Consider the following 13,269-nt stretch of genomic DNA (forward strand, 5'->3'; position numbering starts at 1 on the left):
TACTGTTACCTACATACCCCACCCAGCAGCTACTGTTACCTACATACCCCACCCAGCAGCTACTGTTACCTACATATCCCACCTAGCAGCTACTGTTACCTACATACTCCTCCCAGCAGCTACTGTTACCTACATACTCCACCCAGCAGCTACTGTTACCTACATACTCCACCCAGCAGCTACTGTTACCTACATATCCCACACAGCAGCTACTGTTACCTACATACCCCACCCAGCAGCTACTGTTACCTACATATCCCACCCAGCAGCTACTGTTACCTACATACCCCACCCAGCAGCTACTGTTACCTACATACCCCACCCAGCAGCTACTGTTACCTACATACCCCACCCAGCAGCTACTGTTACCTACATATCCCACCCAGCAGCTACTGTTACCTACATACCCCACCCAGCAGCTACTGTTACCTACATATCCCACCCAGCAGCTACTGTTACCTACATACTCCACTCAGCAGCTACTGTTACCTACATACCCCACCCAGCAGCTACTGTTACCTACATACCCCACTCAGCAGCTACTGTTACCTACATATCCCACCCAGCAGCTACTGTTACCTACATACTCCACCCAGCAGCTACTGTTACCTACATACCCCACCCAGCAGCTACTGTTACCTACATACCCCACCCAGCAGCTACTGTTACCTACATACCCCACCCAGCAGCTACTGTTACCTACATACCCCACCCAGCAGCTACTGTTACCTACATACCCCACACAGCAGCTACTGTTACCTACATACCCCACCCAGCAGCTACTGTTACCTACATACTCCACCCAGCAGCTACTGTTACCTACATATCCCACCCAGCAGCTACTGTTACCTACATACCCCACCCAGCAGCTCCTGTTACCTACATACCCCACCCAGCAGCTCCTGTTACCCACATACCCCACCCAGCAGCTCCTGTTACCTACATACCCCACCCAGCAGCTACTGTTACCTACATACCCCACCCAGCAGCTACTGTTACCTACATACCCCACCCAGCAGCTCCGGTTACCTACATACGCCACCCAGCAGCTACTGTTACCTACATATCCCACCCAGCAGCTACTGTTACCTACATACTCCACCCAGCAGCTACTGTTACCTACATATCCCACCCAGCAGCTACTGTTACCTACATACCCCACCCAGTAGCTACTGTTACCTACATACCCCACCCAGCAGCTACTGTTACCTACATACTCCACCCAGCAGCTACTGTTACCTACATATCCCACCCAGCAGCTACTGTTACCTACATACCCCACCCAGCAGCTCCTGTTACCTACATACCCCACCCAGCAGCTCCTGTTACCTACATACCCCACCTAGCAGCTACTGTTACCTACATACTCCACCCAGCAGCTACTGTTACCTACATACCCCACCCAGCAGCTCCGGTTACCTACATACGCCACCCAGCAGCTACTGTTACCTACATATCCCACCCAGCAGCTACTGTTACCTACATACTCCACCCAGCAGCTACTGTTACCTACATATCCCACCCAGCAGCTACTGTTACCTACATACCCCACCCAGCAGCTACTGTTACCTACATACCCCACCCAGCAGCTACTGTTACCTACATACCCCACCCAGCAGCTACTGTTACCTACATACTCCACCCAGCAGCTACTGTTACCTACATATCCCACCCAGCAGCTCCTGTTACCTACATACCCCACCCAGCAGCTACTGTTACCTACATATTCCACCCAGCAGCTACTGTTACCTACATACCCCACCCAGCAGCTACTGTTACCTACATACCCCACCCAGCAGCTCCTGTTACCTACATACCCCACCCAGCAGCTACTGTTACCTACATATCCTACCCAGCAGCTACTGTTACCTACATACTCCACCCAGCAGCTACTGTTACCTACATATCCCACCCAGCAGCTACTGTTACCTACATACCCCACCCAGCAGATCCTGTTACCTACATACCCCACCCAGCAGCTCCTGTTACCTACATACTCCACCCAGCAGCTACTGTTACCTACATACCCCACCCAGCAGCTCCTGTTACCTACATACCCCACCCAGCAGCTACTGCTACCTACATACTCCACCAAGCAGCTACTGTTACCTACATACCCCACCCAGCAGCTACTGTTACCTACATACTCCACCCAGCAGCTACTGTTACCTACATACCCCCTCCTGTTACCTACATACTCCACCCAGCAGCTACTGTTACCTACATACCCCACCCAGCAGCTACTGTTACCTACATAGAAACAGAAAGGTAGAATCAGCTCACCCAGATCACATGGAGACTCCAATGAAGGACAGGTGCACGGGAAGGCCGGCCCGGCCAAGAAACTCCAGGAAAAAGAAAAAAATCCAGCACTCGTGTCCAGGAAATGTAATAAAATTTGCTTCTTTTATTTATTCAATTTTCATAGTAAAATTGGATCATATCCACAAAGTATAGAAAATCCCCATAAAGACAGGATGGGATGACAGAGGAGTACGCGTTTCGAGCTACATGCTCTTAATCTCAAGTCAGCTACTGTTACCTACATATCCCACCCAGCAGCTACTGTTACCTACATACTCCACCCAGCAGCTACTGTTACCTACATACCCCACCCAGCAGTTACTGTTACCTACATACCCCACCCAGCAGTTACTGTTACCTACATACCCCACCCAGCAGCTACTGTTACCTACATACCCCACCCAGCAGCTACTGTTACCTACATACCCCACCCAGCAGCTCCTGTTACCTACATACTCCACCCAGCAGCTACTGTTACCTACATACCCCACCCAGCAGCTACTGTTACCTACATACCCCACCCAGAAGCTACTGTTACCTACATACTTGTGTGGGCATCTGTATAATATCTATAGATCAAACTCTTTACTACTGTTACTTCTACTAAACACTATTACAGACCTTTTATGTTTGCGTCTCTATGTCTCATGGTGAAGGACTTATAGTTTGATGATAGATATGGTTATTTGAACTATATTATTAAAATAACCCGTGAGTCATCTTTTTTTTTTGCTATGGAATTTGAGCACTGTGTGATGCAGAAGCCCTGATTCCAGCAATGTATCACTTACTGGACTCCTTGGTGCAGTTTTGTTAAAATCCCTGTTTTGTCAGATATAGATGTTGCAGTGGTCAGAATGCTGAACCCCACAAACCCCTGGCTGGCAGCTTCCTGTATACCCTGTGCATTGCTGCCAATCAGTGGTGGGGGAGCAGTTACACAGATTAGCCTCACTGTCTGGCACATGACACCTAATCCTTTAGTGATAATTTCTTGCTGATAAAACATTGATTACATTGAATTTACAGCACACATCCCTGGAATCAGGCTCTTTGCCTGTACATTATCCTGCTCTCTGATTAAATATCAAAAATCTGCTGACAAATTTCTTTCAACTCCTTTCTGCTGAAACCAGCTTTCTCTTTCCTGACCAAGCCACATTTTTCAAAGCTGACAGGTCACTTTATGTGGTAATAACTCTGGAAGACTTCTACATATCCCAGTGATTGTTTTTGGGGGAAAGTCACATTGCACTTTATGTTAGTATTAAGTTTAGTCTATGTGATTTGTATTTGCTAACATTGACCTACAAAGCTGTTCTTAATCTGCTACCCTCATGTATGTCCTAACACGTAATCTCCAGTCCTCCAAAGACCCTCTTCTCTCTTCCACTGTTATACCCTCCTCACCCATTTGCCTCCAAGACTTCTCCCGCGTATCCTCCATCCTCTGGAATTCTCTGCCCCTACACGTCTGATTATTATAATTATCCACCACCTTCCGAACTCTCATACCCATCTCTCTAAATAAAGATTACTGCCTGCACTGACCCTTTGCCGCGTCACCACCACCGGAGCTGCTTCAACCCCCCAAACTACTGTCTCTGCCCAGTATCTTGTAGACTAATCCTGCGAGGGCAGGGCCCACCCCCTCTTGTAGACTCTAATCCTGCGAGGGCAGGGCCCACCCCCTCTTGTAGACTCTAATCCTGCGAGGGCAGGGCCCACCCCCTCTTGTAGACTCTAATCCTGCGAGGGCAGGGCCCACCCCCTCTGTATCAGTCTGGCTGTCAGTGATAGTTTGTTCATTATAATTTATATTTGTATGTACCGTAACCCCTTCTCATGTACAACACCATGGAGTCAATGGTGCTCTAAAAATAAAGATTTTTTTTTTTACGGCCTTCAGTTTGATCTCGATCCATAGCAACTTGATGGATGAACGCTCTGTAGGAAGATCGATCTTTTGCAAGCCTATGTCCACCAGGGTTTTGATCAGGTTTCTAGTCCTCTTCTTCGCCTTATTCCCTCTATTTTTACATCCATGATGTCCTTCTCCAGTGATTGCGCACTTCGTATGTTGTCCCCAAAGTAGGCAAGTCATAGCTTGGTGATCGTTGCTTCAAGTGACAGGTCTGGCTCGATTTGTTCCAAAATTGATTTTTTTTGTTCTTCTTGCCATTTGTAGTGTTAAAAACATCCTTCTCTAGCACCACGTTTCAAAGGCGTTGATTCTTCTTCTGTCTTGTTTCTTTATCGTCCAGGTTTCGCATCCATGTGTGACTATAGAAAAGAGCAGACTATGTACGAGACATGTCTTCATCACCAGTGAAATGTTCCTCGATTTGAAGACCTTGTAGAGTGAAATGATTATTGATTTGATCAGAGCTATTTTCCTATTGACTTCTAAAGAGAATTAGGGTAGAAAAAAGGGCAATAGTGTTTTAGGCCCCCTTCACACGTACGTGTCTCCGGTATGTGCTAGGTCCGTGCCCGCATGTACCGGAGACACGGGCACACGTATACCCATTAAAATCAATGGGTATATGTGCACGCACATGTTCTGCCAGTGGTCCATGCCTCTGTGTGGAGCAGTCTTGTGCCGTGTGCTCCACACGGATGCAAGTCCGTTTTTCTCCGGCAGCACGGGCCCGCACACGTACCACACGGATGTAGTGTGGATGCGGGTCCACGTGACACGCGCCGGAAAAACACGTGTCATTTAAAAAATTAAAAAAACACAGCGTCTGCCGCGGCTGTCACCTACATCCATCTCCCAGTGAATTTGAACAGCGCGTCTTCTTCACTGGGGGCCGGAAGCAGCGTCAGCGGGGCGTGACCTGTGCCGGACGCTGTCAGTCAGCACCACAGACAGCTCCGGAAGAATCAGGTAAGGTGGGGCTTTCCGTTCTCCATGTGTTATTATGTATAACACACGGAGAACACACGTAGTGCCATAAACACGGCATACGGAGGGGAAAATGCACCTTTGACACATTCGTGAAAATCACGCACGTGTTTCACGGACGTGTGAAGGGGGCCTTAACTGGTATTAGGAGTAAAAGGGGATCTCCTCACCCGATGTAGTTGTGTGTGACACAACTACTGATGAACACAAAAATAGGCTGCTGCAGGTCCACGAGTGAAGCCACCACACAGGAATGAATGGAGTGATGTGTGGCTCCTCTGCACTGCCATGAATGACCAAACGGGATGCATCCAAATTGTTAGGATGAATGTATGGTTTATCATTTAGGTGTTTCTAGGCACACATGTCTCTTCATCAACATAAAACCATATAGTGTAATATAGCCACCTCCATCGACAGCCCAATGATGTAATCACGGGTGCCAATGGGTTGTCATGATGACATGCTATTCAGTGCACATTGGCCAGCGTCATCAGTGGTGATGCGCGTACCTGTGCTGTTGTTCCCGCTTCAGAACGCCGGGTTTAGGGTCAGTGCACATAATCAGAAGTCCCAGCACTTCCAGTCATGTCCTCTCTGAAGCCTGCAGGACAGCTTGATTTTTTTTGGCACATGATTGGGCCTGCTTTTCCACCATCTGGACTATCCTGCGTTTGAACCTTCCATAATTTTTTTCTATGTGGTCTTTTTAAAATTATTTAGATACCATAATTTTTGTTTTATAAGACACATCAAATGATAAGACGCACGCCAAATTTAGAGAAAAAACAGAATGGTCCGTTTTATAAGCTGAAGCTGGTGGTGTCTTACTGGGGAAAAGGGTGGCAGCGGTGGTGGAGCAGGGTCACAGGAACCGGGGTGGTGGTGGAGTAGGGTGATACTGCAGGGAGTGCGGCCGGTGTCCCAGATGCTTGCAGGTGCTGTGAGGCAGGAATATCCAACTGTCAGCAGTGCAGCCTTCAAAGAAATGGCACCCAGAGTCAGAGCGTGCGCAGATTGAGTTACTGGCTCATTGACAAGCCAAGATCTCATCTGTGCACCTGCCACCTCCTGGCACCATTTTCTTCAAATCCGCTGCTGGGAGATCAACCCATGGTTATGAGGCCCTCCAGCCTAAAAATAGCAGCCTGCAGCCTGCCAGAATTGTTGCATCCATTAGATGTGACAATTCCAATCCTTTACACTGCTTATCCCGATTACTCTGGCGCCCACAACTGCCACTAAGCCTTAAGGGGATCTTATAGTAATGGATGGCATCTATGAGAACGTTATGTGCATGTGGAAATAAAATACAATACTGACTTCAGTATGTAGCAGAGCCAGGATCATTGTGGGACCTCGTGTGGATTACGTAGGAACTGGGACTTTGTGGTTAATAAATTGACCAAAGACTGCATTTTTTTTGTATTTTATTTCCAATAAAGTATTTTTTTGGTGTTTGTGTTTATTTCTTTTCACTTACAGGATTAGTAATAGGGGGATCTCATAGACACCTCCCGTTACTAATCTAGGGCTTAGTGGCAGCCGTGAGCTGTCCTTAACCCCTTATATTACCCCAATTGCCGCAGCTTCAGGGCAATCGGGATGAGCGAGGTAAAGTGCCGGAATTGTTGCATCTAATGGATTTTCTGGGTGGTTGCAGGCTGCTATTATTAGGCTGGAGGGCCCCAATAACCATGGACCTCCCCAGCCTGAGAATACCAGACTTCAGGTGTTGGCTTTATCATGACTGGGTATCAAAATTGGAGGGACCGCACACTGATTTTTAAAAATATTTATTTAAATATTTAAAAAAAAAAAAAAAGCCGCATAGGGTCCCTCTTATTTTGATACATACCCAAGATAAGCACACTGCCGGGGGCTGAAACCTGTAGACGTATGCTGTATCTGCGCTGGGTATCACAATATGGGGGGACCCCATGCCTATTTATTTATTTATACACTATAGGTATGCAGACAGCGTTTGTGATTGCAAGCAATCACAGACGCTGTCACACAGGGTGGGGCGCGGTATCACTGCAACCAATCACAGACACCTGGACTGATGTGGGCGGGGGGAGCAGTGAATATGTATCAGGGTTAATGAGCAGACCCGGAAATAATGTTTTAGCCACGCAGGAGACTCAGTAAGTATAATGCTGGTGCTCTAATCCCCTTAGCCTTTTATACTACAATTTTACAGCACAATGTTTGGGTCCCCATAGACTTATACGGGGTTCGGCATCTGGGTATGTGTTCAAGTTTGATCCCAAACTGGATATTTTTTACAAAAATCGATCTGGACCCGCCAAACCTGAACATCTGAGAGTTCACCAATCTCTAGTTTTAAACCTTGTTCTCGTTTTCTGTTCACAATTTTTGGTGGATTTTAATCATTAATTTTGGAACAAAATACATTTTTTTTGCATAAATCTTAAAAATATTTTGGTCCAAATTACACAAGTTCTTATTTTTGTACTAAATGTATGTATGTTCGTGCACCAAAATCATAACTATGTTTCGTTTTAGACCGTACATACTTAGACACTTTTCATAAATACAGTTTGGTCCAGATCTATTTGGACAGTGACTGAATATTCGTAGTTTGGGCTCCGTACGCCACTATATTTTATCTAAATTTAAACAACTGAGATGCCACTGAAGTGTCAACTTTCAGGTTTAAGTAAAGGGGTTACATAGAAATATTCTGAGAAATGTTTAGGATTTGCAAGCATTCTTCTGTAAAGCCTCCTCATTTCAGGGGCTCAAAAGTAATTGGACAAATTTACTTTACCATAAATAAAATGTAAATTTTAACACTTTGTAGAGAATCCTTTGGAGGCAGTGACTGAAGTCTGGAAGCCATGGATGTCACCAAATGCTGGGTTTTCTCCTTTGCTTTGCCGGCCTTTACTGCAGCTGACTTCAAGTGTTACTTGTTTGTGGGTCTTTCTGCCTTAAGTTTTAAGCATGTGGTGAAATACAGCTCGATGGGGTTGAGATCTGGTGAATGACTCTGCCATTTCAGAATATTCCACTTCTTAGGCCGGCGTCACACTTGTGATTGAAAAATCGGTCCGATTCTCATGCTGTCAGTGTGCAATCTGTTTTTTTTTCCTCAGTAGCTGTTACTCATTTCCAGTCATGTACAGGAGTATTTACAGTGTTCTCTGCTACATGATAGAATAGTATTGAGAAAAACGGATGTTACTAGTATGGTCTGTGTGACATCCGTTTTTTTCTCGCACCGATAGGCTTGCATTGGAGAGTCTCACACGAGAATCCCTAGAAATTGCAGCATGCTGTGATTTCTTTCCTCAGTCTGATTTGGACTGAGAAAAAAAAGCAGATCGGAGCTGCCTCATTGATAAACATTGGTCCGAGTGCAATGAGAGATTTTCTCGCATTGCACTCGTGCGAGTGACGTACCCCAGGGCTTTGGGGTACTCGGTCCTGGACAGTATATTTACTGAGACCATTCCCTGGGTGGCCGTTGCAGAGTTCCGTGACCCTGGGGGTCGCTTAAAAGGGGTTATGTACAGGGGAATAAAAATAAAGTTTTTGTTGTGACGCCACTTGAGTGTTGCGGCTATATAGAGGGAGCCACGGCTGCACAGTCTCTCACTGCTGGGGCTGATGTTAATGGCAGCCTGGATGTTGCGGCCCTCCGCAAGTAGGGTCAGGCCCCAGGGGGATAAATGATCGTGGTTGTTTATGTCCGTTACTAATATTGAGCCGCAGAAAGAAGGTAGGCTACACAAGGGATTGCAGTGTAACTGGTTCTTTACTCACTGAGATGTTGCTGGCAACCCGTTGGAGGCTGGTCCTCACCGCTGGTCCACTTAGTTCCAGTGCCGGTGTGGTGGCCTGGTGGCTTACTTCCCCTGCACCTGACTCTGGTTGGTGGGTCCCCGTGGCTTGGAGCATCTGGGAGTCCCCGTCTCGTCTTCTTTCAGTCTTAGTCCGTACGGCAGGTAACTTAAACCCTGTTGAGCCATATCTCTGTCTCATTCCCATGTTCTCCCGTCGTTATTGAGCCCCGAACTTTACGGTCGGTGAGATCCTGGATGTTCCCCTCACCGTGCAGATTTTATCAGGTCTGCCTGGAGCGTTTTCCTGACCTAGGGCTCTGCAGCCCGTCGGCGCTATGGTTCCAAGAGTACTCCACCGTACTCCTTCGGCAACCACATGCCTGAGCCTGACAGGTCACTGCTACACTCTCCCGTCAGTACCGTTACGTCCGTCTCCTTTCACTTCCACTTACTAACTGTTTTTACCCCCCCCCTCCCTAGTTGTCATCGAGTGGACTGGAACAGCCCCACCCCTAGGTGGCCATCCATTGGTTCCAACCCTAGCCCATCACCAGTTTTGGGGGAAATAAAACAGGGATTATATGAATGTTTTGGTGTTACTGGCACTGGTCTTCTGGGTCCCTGGGGGTAGGCTCTGCATCTTTGACAGGATACAGTTCCTTGTAGCTCCTGATGGCTCAGGGGCACTACACGAATCAATAGCAAGTGTGACGCCGGCCTTAGCCTTAAAAGCCTCTGGGTTGCTTTTGCAGTATGTTTTGGGTCATTGTTCATCTGTACTGTGAAGCACTGTCAAATCAACTTTGCTGCCTGTAGTTGAATCTTAGCAAAAACTGTAAAAGTCCGGATCTGCACGGTTTCAAAGAAACCCGGGTGCTGGACCTGGGCCCAAAGATTCCAAGTGTTTGATCCAGCACTTGAGAAATTAAAAAAATAAAGGAAAAATAAAGAAAAAAAGAATGAAGCGAATGTTTCATACTTACCGAGGCTCCTTCGCGGCTGTACACTGCTCTTGTGGCTGCCCGTTCAATGCTTGTGCTGCTCATTATTGCTTATCCATATGCACTGCTGCTTTCCCCGCCCACCGGCCAGCCTGGCGTCTGTGATTGGTTGCAGTCAGATGTTCCCCCAGCCTGTGTGGCAGCATCTGACTGCAATCACTCATAGGCGCTGTCTGCGGGTCAGTATAGTGCTGTAAAAATAAATAAATAAAATAATTGGTGTAGGGTCCCCCCCATATTATGATACCCAGCACACATAAAGCATATGGCTCAAGGGTGCAGCTCCCAGCCCTGCGCTTATCAAAATAAGAGGAACCGCATGCGCCTTTTTTTTTTTCTAAGCTATTTAAGTAATTTAAAAAAAAACGGCGTGCGGTCCCCTCCAATTTTGATACCCAGCCATGATACAGCCCGACAGCTGGGGGCTGGTATTCTCAGACTGGGTAGGTCCATGGTTATTAGGCCCCACAGCCTAAAAATAGCAACCTGTAGCTGCCTGAGATTGTTACATCCATTAGATTCGACAAGTTCGGCACTTTACCCAGCTCTTCCCAATTGCCCTGATGCGGTGGCAATCGGGGTAATGAGGGGTTAAAAGCGCACAATTGTCATTAAGCCCAAAATTAGTGATGGGAAGGGGTGTATGAGACCCCCCATCACTAATCCTATAAGTAAAAAGAAATACACAAACACTGAGAAAAATCCCTTATTTGGAATAAAATAAAAAAAAAACCTCTTTCACCACTTTATTTACCCCTCCAAAACACCCCTGCAGGACTGACATAATCCATACGAGGTCCCACGGCAATTCAACTCTCCTACATCCGAGCCTGAAGAGACCGAAAACATGTCCAATCTCTGCAGGTTCCGAGAAACAATGACAAGAAGGACCCGCCTGGCAGCAGTGACACCACTCAGTTCACCGGAGGTCATACCTGGATTCCCACGGTATGACCTCTTGTGACCAGAAGCACTCTGGCTTAAAGTACAGTGCCGTGCCCCGCACCCCACCAGCCCTTTAACACTAACAGTGCAGGCTGGGGAGTACATCCCACAACCCCCTTCCGGCACTATCACTGTTAAAGTGTTGGCGGGGAGCGGGACACAGTGGAGTTTTTGCAAAAGATGTACTGTCTCTTTAAGAAACTGAACTTTTGAATTGGGGGTTGGAAATCGTAGTGCAGTGCTGTTGGGACACCCTGATTAGATTCCCAGGGTGTTTTTGGCAAATTTTGGGGGGTTTTTTGCTAAAGAAGAAACTACCCCACACTCCCTGGCTGACACTGTCACTGTTAAAGGGCTGGCGGGGAGCTGGATACAGCCCTGCACTTTAACAGTGACAGTGCAGCAGGAGGTGTGGTCCAGCCACAATCAGCGGTTACGTCGCACAGGGAAGGAGGAAAATGGGAACCTGTCTGCTGTGACTTAACTGAGTGATGTTACAGCAGATCGTGGCTCATACTCTGCCTGTAGTTACAGCGTGCAGACATATGCCTTAATAGCGCTATGTGACTTCAGATGTATAGCAGAGCCAGGGCTGTCGTGGCGCCTCATGTGGATTATGTCAGACCTGCAGGGGTGTTTTTGGGGGTTAATAAAGTGGTGAAAGAGGGTTTTTTTTGTATTTTATTCCAAATAAAGGATTTTATTCGGTGTTTATGTATTTCTTTTTACTTATAGGATTAGTGATGAGGTGGTCTCATACACCCCTTCCCATCACTAATTTTGGGCTTGATGACAGTTGTGCGCTGTTAATAACTCGTCATTACCCCGATTGCGACAATCTTGGGCAGCTACAGGTTGCTATTTTTAGGCTGGGGGGCCTAATATCCATAGGCCTCCCCAGTCTGAGAATACCAGCCCCCAGCTGTCGTGCTTTATCTTTGCTAGGTATCAAAATCAGGGGGGGACCGCACGCCGGTTGTTAAAATTATTTATTTAGGTAATTAAAAAAAAGCCGCATGCGGTTCCTTTTACTTTGATACACAGCCAAGATAAGCATATGGCTGGGCGCTGCACCCTGTAGCCATATGCTTTATCTGTGCTGGGTATCATAACAATTGAGGGACCCTACGCCAATTGTTATATTTATTTTTACTGTACGCTATAGACAAAGACAGCACCTGTGAGTGGAAGCGTCGAACACGCGGTCACTCAATGTGGGGGCGTGTCTGACTGCAACCAATCACAGGCACCGGTGGGCGGGGAAAGCAGTACATATTAAATTATTGGCTCCGGATGTAAATGCGTGACCTGCAAGGAGTATACAGCCATGAAGGCGCTTCAGTGAGTTCACTGCACGCTCCTATCCCCCCATCCCTTCCACCAATATTTTTAATCACCGGATTCTGATCCAGAAAGACTTATATGGGTACCGGATTCCAGACCAGAACCGGATTTTGTAAATGTTTTTCAACAGGGACCCGCTTTTCCCGGTTATCTGCGAGTCTGCTCATCTCTACCCTTCACAACATCCACCCAAGTGAAAAAGAAACTGTTTCCAAATTCAAATGCCACATCTGGAATCAGCTCCAGACCTTTTACCTGCTTAATGGATGATGGATTAATGAGGGAATAGCCCATGACGCCCATTAAAGAGCTTTTGCAATACAAATTTTTCGTTTTATGAGATGCACCGGATTATATGAAGCACCCCAAATTCAGAGCAAAAAAGGGGAAAAAAAACTGCCCAGAGGGGGCAGTAGCGGTGGTGGAGGAGTCACATGAGGCAGAGGCGGTGGGTGTCTCAGAAACTGTAGGCTGTGCTGGAGCTGCGGCAGAGGCTGGAGTCAGCACAGATTGAGCTTTAGACTAAATGGCAAGCCGAGATCTCATCTGCGCAAGCTCCACCTCTGGGCGCCATTTTCTTGAAGTCTGCAGGAGCTGGAGGCGGCGCCTGTGCAGATGAGAGCTTGAGCCGAGAGCTCCAACTGCGCACGCGCCAACTCTGGGCGGCGTTATTTGAAGTCACCGCTAGACGCGCAGCGCCAGTCCAGCTGCTGGAGACCCCGCGCAGACACCGCACAGCTGCTGCAGCAGCCAGAGACCCCACGCAGACACTGCCCAGCCACCCTAGCAGCAGCCACTGGAGACCCTGCACAATGGCTACAGACATCGCACAACTGCCGCTGGACAGCCATCGGAGCCGCTCCATAGCTGCCTCAGCATTCCCCCGGCCTCTTACGACCCCTCTCCACCACCCCGGTAAGATACATTCAGATTATAAGATGCACCCCTCACTTTC

This window comes from Anomaloglossus baeobatrachus, chromosome 5, assembly GCF_048569485.1.
Source record: "Anomaloglossus baeobatrachus isolate aAnoBae1 chromosome 5, aAnoBae1.hap1, whole genome shotgun sequence".
NCBI classification, from domain to species: Eukaryota; Metazoa; Chordata; class Amphibia; order Anura; family Aromobatidae; genus Anomaloglossus; species Anomaloglossus baeobatrachus.